This window comes from Passer montanus, unplaced genomic scaffold (assembly GCF_014805655.1).
Source record: "Passer montanus isolate IOZ18808 unplaced genomic scaffold, ASM1480565v1 scaffold101, whole genome shotgun sequence".
Lineage (NCBI taxonomy): Eukaryota > Metazoa > Chordata > Aves > Passeriformes > Passeridae > Passer > Passer montanus.
In genome coordinates this window covers 644597-659673 of record NW_024356616.1, presented here as the reverse complement: position 1 = coordinate 659673, position 15077 = coordinate 644597, and positions in this window count along the sequence as shown.

The window sequence follows — 15077 nt, the reverse complement described above, 5'->3', positions numbered from 1 at the left end:
TGCTGTTCCAGCCCCACACCTCGTCCTTTCCACAGCAATTCCCCAAATACCAGCATCTCACAACATTTCCTTGGCTTCCATGGGCAGCTGGAGCTGGGCCTCCGAGAAAAGATCTGCTTTCAGCCAAGCTGTCTTTTCCTTTCTCTGCAGGCCTGGCATGACAACAGGCCTGGCTCTGTCATCACTCCCCAGCCCTGCATCCCTTGGGGAGTCTCTGGAGTCCCAGCAGTGCCAGCAGTGCCCTCAGGGCAGCAGAGGAGCTGCTGTGGGCAGAACTGCACGGGCATGGGATGAAGAGTTTGTTCTTAGTGCCCCCCTCCTTCATTTCAGGAAAAAAAAAAAAAAAACAAACTGGGAGAAGAGTTCAGTGTGGCATAAGAAGAGGATTAAGAGAATCTCTCTGTCCATCCTTTAAGCATAGAATCTGAGAATCATGGCATGGTTTGGATTGGAAGGACCTTAAAGCTCATCTCACCCCATGGCAGGGACAGGGCAGGGACACCTTCCACTGTCCCAGGCTGCTCCAAGCCCCATCCAGCCTGGCCTGGGTTACTCCCAGGGATCCAGGGGCAGCCACAGCTTCTCTGGGCACCCTGTGCCAGGGCCTCACCCCTCACAGGGAGGAATTCCTTCCCAAAATCCCATCTAAACCCTCTGTCTGTCCGTGTGAAGCCGTTCTCCCTTGTCCTGTCCCTCCAGTTCCAGGGTAATAAACCCTCAATCCCAAGGTTCCTATGGATATACAGTGAGGATCATTATCCCTCCTTGCCCAGCTAATTACCCAGGCCCCAATTACCTGGATTCTGGGCTTGCGGCCTCCCTGCTGCCCTTGCCCAGCTCTGGATGCTGCCCAGGGCCATGGCCTGGGGGAATTGCAGGTCTGAAAAAGGCACAGAAACCCCAAGAGCTGCAGCTCCAGGACCTCCATTTCCCGTTAGGGCACAGCCAATAAAGCCCCAAGCACAGCAGCAATCTGTCACCTGTCAGCTGGGGACAAAGCCGGGGGGAAATGAACTCTCAAGTGCAATTTCAGCAGCCTGTTGATCCAGAACCAGGGAATGGTGGGGATGGATCCCATGGGAACTGGACCTGGGTGTTTCTTTCCTCCCTGCCTGCTTTTCACAGCCACAACCTCAAAGCACACCTAAAGAATGCTGGAACTGCAAAATCATGGGATGGTTGGGGTTGGAAGGGACCTTAAGGACCAGCTCCTTCCATGCCATGGGCAGGGACACCTTCACAGGAGCAGGTGGCTCCAACGTGGCCTTGGATCCTTCCAGGCATGAGGAATCCACAATTCCTCTGGGAAACCCGTGCCAGGGCCTCACTGCTCTCACAGGAAACAATTTCCTCCTTGTATTTCATCTCAATCTACCCCCTAATTTTGCCTTTTTGGAGCTGTTTTCAATGCTAGGCTGGATTATTGGTGCATGTAAATGAGGAGATTTTCATGGATTTGGGAGGTGCAATCTCATTTTATACCCACAGATAACAGGAAAAGGAGTGCCCCCATGGAATAGGAGGGTAAAAGCAGCAAGAAAGGGATTCAGAGGCCTGGGAGCTTTCAGCTGATATGAACTGGAGTGCTAAGAAAGGGAAGCAAGTTTATGCTCCTTGAAAATGTTTATTATTGCAACAGTTCAAAAATGAATTCTCGTATTTGTGAGAAAAATGTGGTTTAAGTTGTTCCTGTGTGGATAGAAATGACCCACATTCCTACTTCTCTCTTAATTTTTTAATAAGCTGATTCATTCCCTGCATGACATCACTACATGTTCATACCTTTATCAAAAACATTAATAAAATATTCACTTGTATTTGTTTACCAAAAAAACCTTTTATGAAGATGAAATATTTCTAAAATCTGCTCATTTGTGTTTTTCACCAAGCAATATATTAAAAAAAACAAAACATAATTTGTGTTGGTGAAACTCAAAGAATTTTGACAGCAGCAACAACAATTCGTTTTGTGAAAATCGCTTTTGAGGCGGAAAAAAAGTGACTCTTTCAGACGCCACCATTTAATATTATCTATTTTTTAAACCAGCCTGTTCTGTGTGTGCTCCTTGCTGAATTCTGCATCCTTGGTGCCACCTCAATCATCGGAGCACAGCAGGCAGGACAGGCAAAGTTTTGCTACAGGAACTGCAAATAACCATGGTGTGTTATTCCCATAAATATAAATCAATAAATAAATAAATAAATAAATGTATTAAGTAAATAAAAAATAATAATATAAATGAAATAAATAATATTAATATATAAATTTATAGAAATAAGTATCTAAATAATGATATAAACATAAAATTATAAAATTATAAAAATATAAAAATATTAAAATGTAAAAATGTAAAAATATAAAAATAAAATATCTATAAATATATACATATATAGATGTATTTATGTATAAATATATTTATATATTTATATATAAATATATAAATATAAATGTAAATGTAAATATAAACTTGCAGTTGCTCATGGTGTGTTGCTCATATAAAGATAAATAAATATATTTATTTATAGAAATAAAAATAAAATAAAATTATAAATATCAATATAAACCTGCAATGGCTCATGGTGTGTTATTCATCTCCTGATTGTTTATAAGAACACAATAATGGAGCACCTGACCAAAGCAAGGCCCCTTCCCCTGTGCCTTGTCCTGCACACGGGCTGGTTTGGTGCCCGGGCTGGCAGGCACTGCCTGGCTGCCACCCTTGGCTCCCGAAAGCAGAATCCCCACCTTTCCTGACTGACAGCTGCCACGGCCATCAAAAAGGGCAAAGAAAACACTGAGCCCGCTGCCGAAGTTGCTGTTGGACAATTTTGGCAAACAAAGGCAAGTCCTGGCTGCCGGCAGGGAGTGGCACGGGCATTGTCACCCGGTGATCGTGCCAGAGGGCACCACCAAGGACCAGGCACAGGGGAATCAGCTTCATCCTCCAGCAGGTGTTCAGTGAATTCCTCCAAAAGGACAAGATTCATTCTCTCGCTGGCTTTGGGATGAATTAGCACGAATTCATAATCCATAAATCCTGGTGGCAGCGGAACAGCATCCCTCCTGTTGTTATTTATTTTGAGATTTTCACTGGGGCAATAGCTTTACGTTTGACATTTATATAGGTCACAGTGAGCTAATAGCCATCTGCCATCTGGGGACTTTTATAATGAACATTGCAGAAGACTATGAAACAATCTCTGGCATTTCCGATGCGAGCAGAAGCTGAAATAGGGTTGATCTTTACAATATGCTCTGCTGTCTCTGCTCAGGTCTGCATTAGTCATTTGCCTGGCCTTGCTACACTCGCACATATGGGGAGGGTGGGTTCAGTGTTTAATACCAACAGTTAATCACCAGGCGCATGAAAAGCACCCAGTACCTTCCTGCACGGCTGTAAAAGGCCCCAGTTCACCTGAGAACTCTTCATACACCCCAGAAATATTGATGAGCCCGCAGCCCTCCCGCAGCACAGGCACAGAGACTCAGCTCCAGCGCTGGCCTGGCTGTGGTGTGTCCACAGGAAATCTCTGCTGCCAGGTCACAGCCTTGCCTCGCTCCCTGCTCCCCCAAAACACACCCAGGTTGAACAGAAACAGGGAAAAATGGGCAGAATTCCCAGGGAAACACCCTCAGACAGCAGCTGGGGCACAGCAGGCCCTGCTCCATCCCAGCCTTGGGTCAGAGAACCAACCCCAACCACTTCCCAGGTGCCAGGTGCACCCAGGGTTGGGAGCAGCAGAGCCAGCTCTGCAGGTGCTGTCCTCACCCTGAGGGGCACAGCCTGGAGCTCCTTGTGGGCAGGACAGTCCTTGTCACCTCCCTGGAGCTCCTCGTGGGCAGGACAGTCCTTGTCACCTCCCTGGAGCTGCTCCTGGGCAGGACAGGCTGTGCCACCTCCCTGGAGCTCCTCCTGGGCAGTGAGACAGGCAGGGCTGGGCAGCAGTGCCTTGCTGAGCCCTTTAAGCCTCCTCCTGAGCTGTGAGCCAGCCCAGGTGTCCTGAATTTTGGGTCAGCACTTTGAGAGCGAGGCTGGCCCTTCTCCTGTACCTGCACAGGGTTTGTGCTGCACCAGGGCTGTGGGAAAGGGCTGGATGTGCTCAGGCACAGGAGAATATCCCAATATCCCATCTCAATTAGTCACTCTCCAAAACGCCTCCTCGGGGGGCCCAGCTCCTTAATGCTGCATGTTCCTCCTGAGTTCCCCAAGCCTCCCCGGGCCTCGGGGTAATAAATTACATTTGTCTGTGCTGCAGCAGCAGCAGCCTGTCCGAATCCTCCTTTCCATGACTCAACTCACGATGAAATGCCTATTTCCTGGTGCTGAGATCTGTGAAAATTGGTCTTTCCAGCCTCCCTCCCGAGGGCTGTGCCTCAGCCAAGTGTCCGGGGGTCCCTTTGATCAGAGGAGCTCTCTGCCTTCCCCGTGCCCTGGTACCGACGCCTGCTCCTGGGGTGGTCATTATTGGTATTTTGTCTCCCAAGGACGGCACACAGAGCACATTTGAAATCCAATCCCCTCTCGTGGGGCTGCAGAACAGGAACCAGGGGGTGTCTGAGCACTGCCCAGGTTTTGACCTGGTTCTGGAAGGACTCAGGTTACTGAAAACGCTGCGCTGGCTCCCACAGGCATCAATCTTCTGGGCTGTGACCTCTGCAGAGTTCAGCTGGTGACAGCTTCAGGAGATCCAGGCTCAGCTGCTGCCACCAAATCTGATGGGCAGAGGGGCAGGCTGATGGAGAGGGGCCTGGCATGTCCAGTCCAGCTTCCCTGCTTCCAGCAGCATTCCCAGCTGCTGCTCTGGCTCCGTCCAGGTGTGGTAGGGCGGTGGGGACACCTGTGGGGACACCTGGCAGCCCCAGCACCCACCCAGTGCTGCCCCTTGGTCCGGTGGAGCTGCCCCCCACTCAGCCCCAGCCCTGCCTCACCCTGTCCCTGCTCCCTTCTCTCCCTGCCAGCGCTGCCTCTGGTGTCAATCACACCTATTTTAATGTGTTAACTTTCTAAATCCACTTTTGTGCTCACTTAACAATGAGCTGCTTTGATCAGGGTAATACCAGCAAAACCAACAAACCCGAGCCCCTCCTGCCCCTCCCCTGGAGCAGAGCTCACCAGGCCTCGGCCTTGTAAAACCAAAGCAATTGCAGCCTTTAATTTTATTTCCTTTATGCTCAGGCCGTTAGGTGCTGGTTCTGATTAGGGACATTCTGAGCAGGAATAAAGCTATTTTAAATAAAAACCATGTTGAGCTTTGGGGGATGGGGGAAAAAAAAAGAGCACAACCTCAACAATTTAGAAGGGTCTGGCAGAGCTGATTCTACCAGCCAGCCCCTGAGCAGGGAAAATACACTTTTCTCGAGAGTGTCACTCTTAGCCCATGGGAGAGAGCTGCTGTGTGCACTGTGACACTGCACAGGATGTCATGGCAGGCTCAGGGGACAGCTCAGAGCTGAGCACCAAATTCTGCTCAGCTGGAGCAGTTCTGGCAGCCCCAGCCCTGCCTGTGCTTTCTGAGCAGCTCCTGCTCCTGGGGGCTCTGGGCAGCCTCATCTCTGTGTGAGGAACAGCAGATTTGTCTTTCCAAACAAGCTGTGGGTCTGCTGGTGGATAAACAGCACTGGGAGAGAAAAGAAACAATAGGGAGGATTCCACTGATTGATGAATGGAAAAAGATGTTTGCTTTTACAAACAGACTTTAGGGTTGCTGATAAATTCAATTGGACATTGAAAGATGAAAGAAACAATGGGGGAAAACCCTAAATTCCATACAAATTAGAAATTAAAAGGGAGGGTTATACATTAGAGGGAAATCTTTGCTATCAGGTGTATTGGGGAGTCTGAACCTCTCAAGTACCTCAGAAATGGGGAAAGAGAGAAGGGAAATGCCGCTAGGAAATTGGGATAAAAGGGAGGCTGCATCCTCCAAAAATGTGAGAGACCCCAGGGGAATGCCCCATGGCCTCTCCCTTTATTGGAATAAAGTTACAGGACTCCTCTGTCTTCTTTTGGATATAAACCTCTGATGTTTGTGAATTAATTTTCCTAATATCTGCTTTTTCCTAACATCTCTGTGGTTCCTGGTTTCTCCCTGTCTGTGTCTGTGCTCTCCCTCTGCCCCACAGAGCCTCTGACCCCGGGCTCCTTCCCCCCTCGGTGCTAATATTGAGTGGGAGCGGAGCTGCTGGGACCTCCTGTGGGTCAGGACTCACACTGGGTTAGGGAGACAAGGAGATAAAAATGGGAGTTTGGTCCTGGGTAAGAGTTCATGGATGTGGCCTGCCAAAATGCCTCGCGTGGGGTTGTTTTTATTCATTATTTTAACCCTGGTTAGAGGCAAAGTGAAATGGCTGTATTGGGACTAAGACTAAAAAATCTCTGCCTCTGGTTTAACCAGTTTAATTCCTCTCCCTCTTGGAATTTTTAGCGTAGCACAATTTTATTCAGCAGAGCTTAATGACAGGCAATGTGGCACCTTCACAAGGAGGAGTTTCCAGGTGCTGGGAGTGACCCTGATGTTGCTGCAAAAGCTTCAACAGACATCAGAGCCCTTTGAACGAAACCCTTTTCTGTTCCTTCCCTGATCCTCGCTCCTGTCGGAGTCAGTGTTTTTGCTGTGATAGACACAATGGCCTGGCAGCACCTCCGGGGATCCCTGTGGGACTGAAACCCTTCCCCAGGCCCTCAGGGTGAGTCCTGGAGCGCCAGGACCTCACTGCCCCGAGTGCTGGGCAGGAGAGCACCCACATGAGCTCCAAAATGTTCATTTATCCCCCAATACGCAAATCTGGATCAGCATTCTGGAGCTGTGGCTTTCTTCACAGCCTGGGGAAGGTCAGCACCCTCTGGAGCCGCTGTGGGTCCCCGTGGCACCCCAGACCCTAAGGCAGGGCTGGACTTTGAGCACCCACATGGCTCCTTTGCAGACAAATCCCTGGGAAATGCCTTCAGCAGCACTGGGAGCCTGCCTGTGTGGTGCAGGGGGTGCAGAGGCACTGCTGCAGTGCCCTGTGCCACCAGGCCAGCGTCCCTCCCTGGCACCGCGGTGACAGCTATGAGTGAATAACCTAATCGAGCCATTAAAAGAAACAGAAGCCCTCTGCCCTGTTTGATTTCTCTCCATAATGATGTAAAGTGCACTTTAATGGAGTCAAAGTGGTCCTGGGCCATTCTTGTTAAGGCCGTTTGATGCAGTGCTATTGAGTCCCAGTGCTCGCCTTCATTACCTCCCTCCTGCATTGTACTCCAGACTTCCCCACAGCCTCTCTGCTGCCACAGCCCCTTGCCTGCATTTTGTCTACATAAATTAGACCTTGTGCAGCATATTGGCCTGTCAGGGGACTAGGAAGAAACTGTATATTGTTTCTGGCATTCCCGGGCCCTTCTGCCCCTGACATCTGCTGTGTTTGTGACAGGGAATACATTCCTGACTCATTATCCGGGCAAGCGGAATCCCTCCCTGACAGCACCATTAATCAGAATCAAGCAGTCCGGCAAATAAAAAAAAAAAAAAAAAAAAGGAGAGAGAAGAAGAAAAAGAAAGCAAGCAAAGAAAAGAGACAGTTCCTAACTTTCACTTCTGTGTCATTCCAGTGTCTGGACAAGTAGCAATCCATCTTGCTGAGTGACAGCTCTGATGGATGGCATTATTTATGCTTTTGTGTATTAAAAGATAGTTCTGGCACTGGCTTGTCACTCACCAGAGATTTGAAAAAAGTTGAAATTTAATTTGAAGGAAAAGAGGGCAAAGATCAGAGGATGCTGGCTGGGGAGTTGTGCCCAGGAGGGACAGAGATTGCAGCAGGAGGGGACGTGGCAGAGGTGTGGGGATGATGCAGGACTGCCCTGCAGGCACAGAGATCTCTGCTTCTCAGGGTGGGTGGGGATCTCCAGGGCCCAGGGGTCTGTGTTGACACAAACAGGTTTGATGTTCCTTGGAGGGATCATCACTGGGGGGTGAGACAGGCATATGCTTAATTTTCTGTCCCTAATTTGTGAGTGTTTGTGTACACAAATATGATTAGATATGCACATATGTACGGGTGTCTGCAGCAGGGGGGCTTCCCATGCACATGTGTATTTACACAAATTAATTTCAAATACAGGCTTTCTGTCCCAGCACACACAGCTTCAGTACAAAACACTTCCCTAAGTATCCACACACACGCGAAGACCATCACGTGGGCACCTCCCAGGTGAAAAATGCACCCACATTTTTCATTTCTCCCTCTTAAATCTGCTTACTCACGCTGTTTGTCAATTTGAGAACAGACCAAGGACAATATTCCTGGGGAGCTGCTTCGTCCTGAGCCATTCCTGAGCTCAGAATCACCAGGAATGCACATCCATGTCTTTGTTTAACTGTGCTGGCAGTGAGCCCCAGGTGTCTGTACCTGTCCCACGCGCTGTGTGAGCACCCCAGCATGGGCAGGATGTTTGGGGCTACCACGGAGACCTGCAGCTCACATTCACTTCAGGAACAGGCAGGTGAATCCCAAATTGCTGATTCTGGATATTAATGCTCCAGGGAAGATTTACCTCATCTGGGGACTGTGGTTAATTTAGCAAAGGGCATTGTGTGAGTAAGGCATCTCAAATTCAGGTGTCAGCGTTAATTAATGGTATTTTCAGCCCTGACCAACCCATGGTTTTGACCTGAGAAAACACAAAACAAGCAGAAACCCCATTCCTGTTATTTATCACTTTTGTTGGAGATGACCCATCTCTTGGCTATTGGGACAAACATCTGCTGTGGAGCCCATTAGCCAGCAATGAGCATTTGTTCCTAATTAATACAAATTTGTTTCCTTCCCCAGTCCCAGCAGGTCCCAGGTCCCCTCTCCTGGGCTGTTGGCAGCAGCAGCACCTCCAGACCCTGAGAGCAGCTCTGGAGTCTGCAAATGCAGGGCAAAGCCCAGCACTGCAAAGCCAGGACAAAGCCGGGACAAAGCCGGGACAAACCCAGCACTGCAAACCCAGCACTGCAAAACCAGCACTGCAAACCCGGGACAAACCCAGCATTGCAAACCCAGAACTACAAACCCAGGACAAACCCAGCACTGCAAACCCAGCACTACAAAGCCAGGACAAAGCCAGGACAAACCCGGGACAAACCCAGCACTGCAAACCCAGCACTACAAAGCCAGGACAAAGCCAGGACAAACCCGGGACAAACCCAGCACTGCAAACCCAGCATTGCAAACCCAGGACAAACCCAGCACTGCAAACCCAGCACTGCAAACCCAGCACTGCAAACCCAGGATAAACCCAGGACAAACCCAGCACTACAAACCCAGGACAAACCCAGCACTGCAAACCCAGGATAAACCCAGGACAAACGCAGCACTGCAAACCCTGCTGGAGCTCCAGGAGCAGTGCTGACTTGCAGGCCCAGCTGGATCATTACCCCAGCATCCCAGAATTCTGGGATTCTGTGGTTCTGTGAGCTCCAGGAGTGAATTGCAGGCCTGGCTGGATGGTTGCCAGCATCCTCCTGCACTCCTTTTGCTTCCTGGGGATGCTGGCTCTCCCCTTCCCCCGCTCTGGGGTTTGTCAGCGTTTAGGAATAACTCTGTTCCTGGACTGAGCAGGATGGACACTGAGGGAATGCTGGCACCCAGGGCACACAAACCCCCAAATTCCAGCCCAGGGTCACCCCAGTGCTGCTCTGTGCAGAACAAGGGACTGTGTCTGGAAATGTTCCCTGCCAGGATGACATCACAGCAATCCCAGGCAATGAGCTGTCCCTTCAGGGTGTGAAGCTGCGGAATAAACCTTATTCTTTCAAGATCCAGAGCTTAAATTTCAAAGTGAGATGTGTGTGTAATCCCCTCGGGCTGCTTTGAAAGCCCAGCCGGTGTTTGCAGAAGGAACTGGTCATTTTTCTACTCGAGGTCTCAGCAAGGCAGAGCCTGGGGATTGGCTTTTTTTAAATGTTGATACCATGAAATTGCAGTTGGCTGGGAGGGAGGGAGGGAGGCTGCAGTTAGTGCAGAAATATGTGCAGGGGTTTCTCTTTGCTGGCTCCAAAGGGAGAAGTGGGGCTGGTCCAGGAGGAAAGACAATAATCATCACTCAGAAGGGCCAGCACAGCAGAGAGGAGAGTCTGTCTCATCTGTCAGTCCTGCTTTATCCATTTTCTCGGACTGTCCTGGGCAATGAAGACATCCCAGGCTGGACCTCAGCCGGGACAAAAGGTGCAAATGTTCGTGGCTGAGCCCAGCACGATTCCTACCCAGTAAAGATCTGCCCCTTGATCTCCAAAGCCAAAGGAACAGAAGCTCCTGCGTTTGCAGCGGGGTGGTTGGAAGGTTTAATTCGATTCTGTCGTCTGTCAGAACAGCAGGCAGAGGGGAGGAATGTACTGGTGTCATATGGAAACCACGGCTCGATGACGGACAAAATTAAATCCTTGCATTTGGACATAAACCATGGTAACACAAAATATGCAGCGAGTCAGGCTTGCTTTTCAGTGCTGAAAACACAAGGCCCCACTTGGCAGGCTGAGGAGGGGATATTAGTCAGATTTAGACATGGTTTTCTTTGTTTTATTGAAGGATAAATAATTATGTGCTGAGATATTCCAGACTCATGTTAACACAGCTCTGTGTGAACCACAGCGGAGGATGTTGTGAGAATGAGAAGGACTGAAGGTCCTTTCACCTACAAACTCTCTGGGAATTCTGGAAAAGTTCTGTGATTTGCTTCTAGAAAACAGCCCCAAAGTTTGCTCACAAAGCACAGAATCACAGAGTTGTTTAGGCTGGAGAAAACCTCTGAATTATCAAGTCCAGCCCTTACCCAGCACTGCCAAGCCCACCACCAGAATCTGACGTGCTGATCTCCACAAATCAAACCTCCCAAGCATTTTCTTTCCTGACATTCCTGAGTTAGCACGGATTGAGGGTATCCATGTGGGCCTGCAGGGTCAGCTCTGTGTTCCTGCTCCAGCTGGGGACCCCTGGCAGCAGCTGCTGGGCCCCCCACGCCCCCGGGCTCCCAGGCCAGTGCCAGCGGCCAGCTCTGGCTCACACACAGAGCTTTTGGGGGAAGCTCCTTGTGATGTGCGAGCATTTCTCCCTTGATTGAAAGAAATGTCTGTGCAGAACAACAGACAAAACCGATTTGTCACAAGCCTGTCCTCTCTCAGTGCAAGGATCCTGACAGGGATTTATTGAATACACCCAAATGTGCTGAACAGCTCGCAGTGACACTCAGCAAACCCGTGTTCTGCCTCACTTCTCCCAGGGCTGCTCCTGCTCTCTGGTTCAGGTGAAATCCCAATGTAAGAGCTGCCCATTCTGAAGGATTCAGGGTGTTCCAGCCTTTCCCATTGCCACACTCTGTTGATCTTCACCTTGTGCATCCTCATGGCAGAGCAGCTGCTCTGGTCCTGGTTTGGGTTTTGACCACCCCTCTTCTCCCTCACCAGCATCCCCACCCCAGCTGCTGCTCCCAACGTGATTTATGAGCTCTTGCACAGTGAAATCTGAATTTCTGCTGCCTGCCAGCACTAATGGAGCATGCAGAGATCTGACAATATTGACTGATCTTAGTCACTCATGTTTCTCTTTCCTGACCAGCCTCCTCCGCTGCCAAAAGAATTTTAAAAGAAAAAAGTGGAAGGTGAAAGGCACAATTCACTGAGAAAGATCTGGAACAGCCTTTTTCTAGAAGAAAAGCTGCTCTAGTTCCTGCCCTCTGAATCTGAGCTCTGTAGAGGCTGCTTCTCCTCCTGCACTCCAGGTGTGAAATGGACCCTGTAAATCTCTTTGGAGAGGGCAGGGGACAGCAGTGTCACCAGCAGGGTGAGTGTCCATGGCATGGGATGGAGCTCAGCAGCCCAGGCACGACGTGGGGCTGGATTTCACATCTCCCTGCTGCTCTGCTCCGGGGCTGTTCTCATTAACAGGGCTCTGATTCTGTGACTGGAGCTCCTGGTAAGTGGTTCCTTCGGCAGAGATCCAGCAAAGCACTTAGGCAAATTCATGAATTTATGTCCCATTGACTTCTGTGCGAGTATTTATGTGCTCCAAGTCGTGAGTGTCTTAAATGCATTTCCAGATTGGGCCCTGTGCTCACCAGGCTTTCTGCAGCCTCGTAAAGCCCAGGCTCTCAGCATCCAGGAGTTCAGGCTCCCATTTCCCCTCAGCCCTCAGCAATGCAGAATGCAGCTACAGAAAATGCTCTTAAACAACAGGAAAGTTTTAGTCCTGAACTTCTAATAATTCTGGAGAGCAGCCGAGTTTTGACACATTAAAAGAAACAAAAAAGCACCAAAGTGATGGCTGTCAATGGAGTTCATGCCTTTGGGAGCCCCTCCTCTGGCCAGCAAGTCCAAACTGCCTCCCACATCCCATTAAGGCAGAACTGAGTGGTTGGGAGCATCTTTGCATTAATCAGTTCTTTTTCAGAAGTGCTAATTTCATTTCTTCCAGGCTCCAGGCACCCCGGAGTACAGGAACGTGCTGCTCTCACCCCGGTGTGATTCCTGCTCTGCCCTCTCCTTCTGCAGCTGCAGCACCACACATCCTTTAACCCATCAAATATTCCAAACCCCAAAGCGACGCCCTGCAGAAAATGATTTACAGTCAGCTCGAGCTGCTCTTAATAGGAGTGGTAATTTCATCAAACTAAAAGCAGCAGTGATTTATTTTTAATTATAATTACTCTTTCGGTGCAGGAAACGGAGCAGTGAGTAGGGTTTGCATTTCCTGCCCTGTTTGTCCTGGCCCTGCACACGAGCTGCATGCAGGGTGCAACCTGGCTGCATTTCTGGCATTCCTGCATTAAATGTGCTCCAGGTTGTGTCTGTGACTGGAATGAACAGGATTGTGGGTTTGTCTTGGTGCTTTTGCCCTCCTGACACCAACCAGGAGCATCCAGCAGCACAGTTTAGAACACCCCAAACTCTTCTCCAACTCCTGTCCACGTGGCTTTTCCAAGCCTGAGCTGCCAAGGGTTGTGAGGGGTGAGGGTGCAATAAACTCCCAGGGAAACCTGCCTTCAGGAAGAAAAAAATCCAAGGGATTTGGCATTTTGGGGGGTTGGGGTTTATTTCTGCTCTCCTCCAAGCCAGGCCTGTGAGGGACAGATGGACTCTGCTCGTGGAGGAGCTCAGCTGCAGGAGGCCCCATGGCTCAGCTCCTGGAGGAGCCCCCAGAGGGACACCCCCAGGGCCCTGCCCTGCTCTCCACATTCCATCCTCCAGGAACTGAGCCATGCCAGCCAGGGAAAGGGGAGCTGCCAGGCTGCTGCCACCCTTAGCCTGAATCAGAGACAGAAAATGGCAAAGCTCAGTATCAGATCTGCCTTTTGCTCACAAAGTCGCAGGGGAAGGAGCGGATGTTCCGGTGGGAATGGCCAGGAGGGACCAGCCCGGATCTTCCCGGGGTTTCCACGCTCTGGGTGAAGCCCTGCCAGCCCCAGGTCACCCCTTCCCACCTCCCCTGACCACGAGTTTCATGCTCTGGCTGTGAAACACCAGCTGCAAAGCTCAGCCAGGAGATGAGGCCCAGGGGTGGAGAGTGAAGCGTTGGAATGGATCTGGCAGAGCGAGGAGATTAAACACACGCTGACATCCCCAGGGGCCATGGAATGTGCTCCCAGAGCTGAAAGGATGCTCAGCCAGCCCTGTTTTCATCACCCCTGTCCGTCAGCACCCAGCCAACAACTCCGCAGCCCCGTGGAGACGAGGTATTACAGAGATCAGGCAGCCCAGGGAAGTACAAAAGTGATTGCAAATGTTCTAATCTCATTAATCTGCTGCTTCTCCCCAAAGATGTTCAAAGCTCAGGCCAGATCCTCAGCTGGCAAGTGAAGTAGGAAAGCACTTAAATAAGACCTTAAATTTAAGCTCGCGTTTGAATTCTATTTACCACAAAGTTCATTTGAAGATAAATTCATGCTAAAGCAATATTTCTAAGCAAAAAAGCCCTCACTTGAGCCAGAGCCTTTGCAATATAAACAGAGCTGATCTGTTCTAGATGAGGATTTTCTGCTGTGGGGCTTCTTTCCCACTCTCCCAAGCCCCTTTCAACCAGCAAAGGGAGCAGAATTTGGGGCTTTGGTGCCTTGTCTCAGCAAACCAATTCTACCTGGATTTTGCACATTCAAGTAACTGCTGGAAAAATCACAGTGAACCAGTTTGTCACCGGGATGTAACACAGGCAAACCAAAAATTGCTGTAATAATTAATTAATCAAAATCTGGTGCACTGGTTTACAGCCTCAAAAACCTGTTTTCCTGACCCTTTTTCCTTTCCCTGCAATTACTTGGGAATTGCAAGCACTGCTGTGGTTTAGGGTGTTTTGAGGATTAATACGTTCAGGTAAAAAATTAATGTGTCCAGGTAAAAATTGACACATCCAGGTAAAAATTAATATATCCAAGTAACAATAAAGGCATCCAGGTAAAAATTGACAAATCCAGGTAAAAATTAATATATCCAAGTAACAATAAAGGCATCCAGGTAAAAATTGACAAATCCAGGTAAAAATTAAGGCATGCAGATAAAAATTAATATATCCAGGTAAAAATTAAGGCATGCAGGTAAAAATTGATACATCCAGGTAAAAATTAATATATCCAGGCAAAAATTAAGGCATGCAGGTAAAAATTGGTACATCCAGGTAAAAATTAATATATCCAGGCAAAAATTAAGGCATGGGGGTAAAAATTAATATATCCAGGTCCAAAACAATGCATCCAGGAAAAGCAGGCAGTGTAAACCTGTATGATGTCATCACCTCCAGACACCCCAATTAAAGCTTGACTGTTATCTCAGTCATTATCTCCTCGTGTGGGAGGCAGAATTTAAACCTTCACGGGCAGGGAGGAGATTCCCGACCCTGGGCATCATTCCTGGTGGGATGGGATCTTCCCAGGGCCACGGTGCCTTCCCTGGGCTGCTGCTGGGAGCAGGGCAGGGCCACCACGGACGGGGTCACTGCTTGGACACTGCTGGGTCACAGCACATCCCGATGTCCCCAAGCCCCTCAAGGGTGACAAACCAGCCCTGGGTGGGTGCTGGGGAGCAGCCCCTGGGGCTGGAGGTGCCAGGATGTGCCCAGGCTCTGC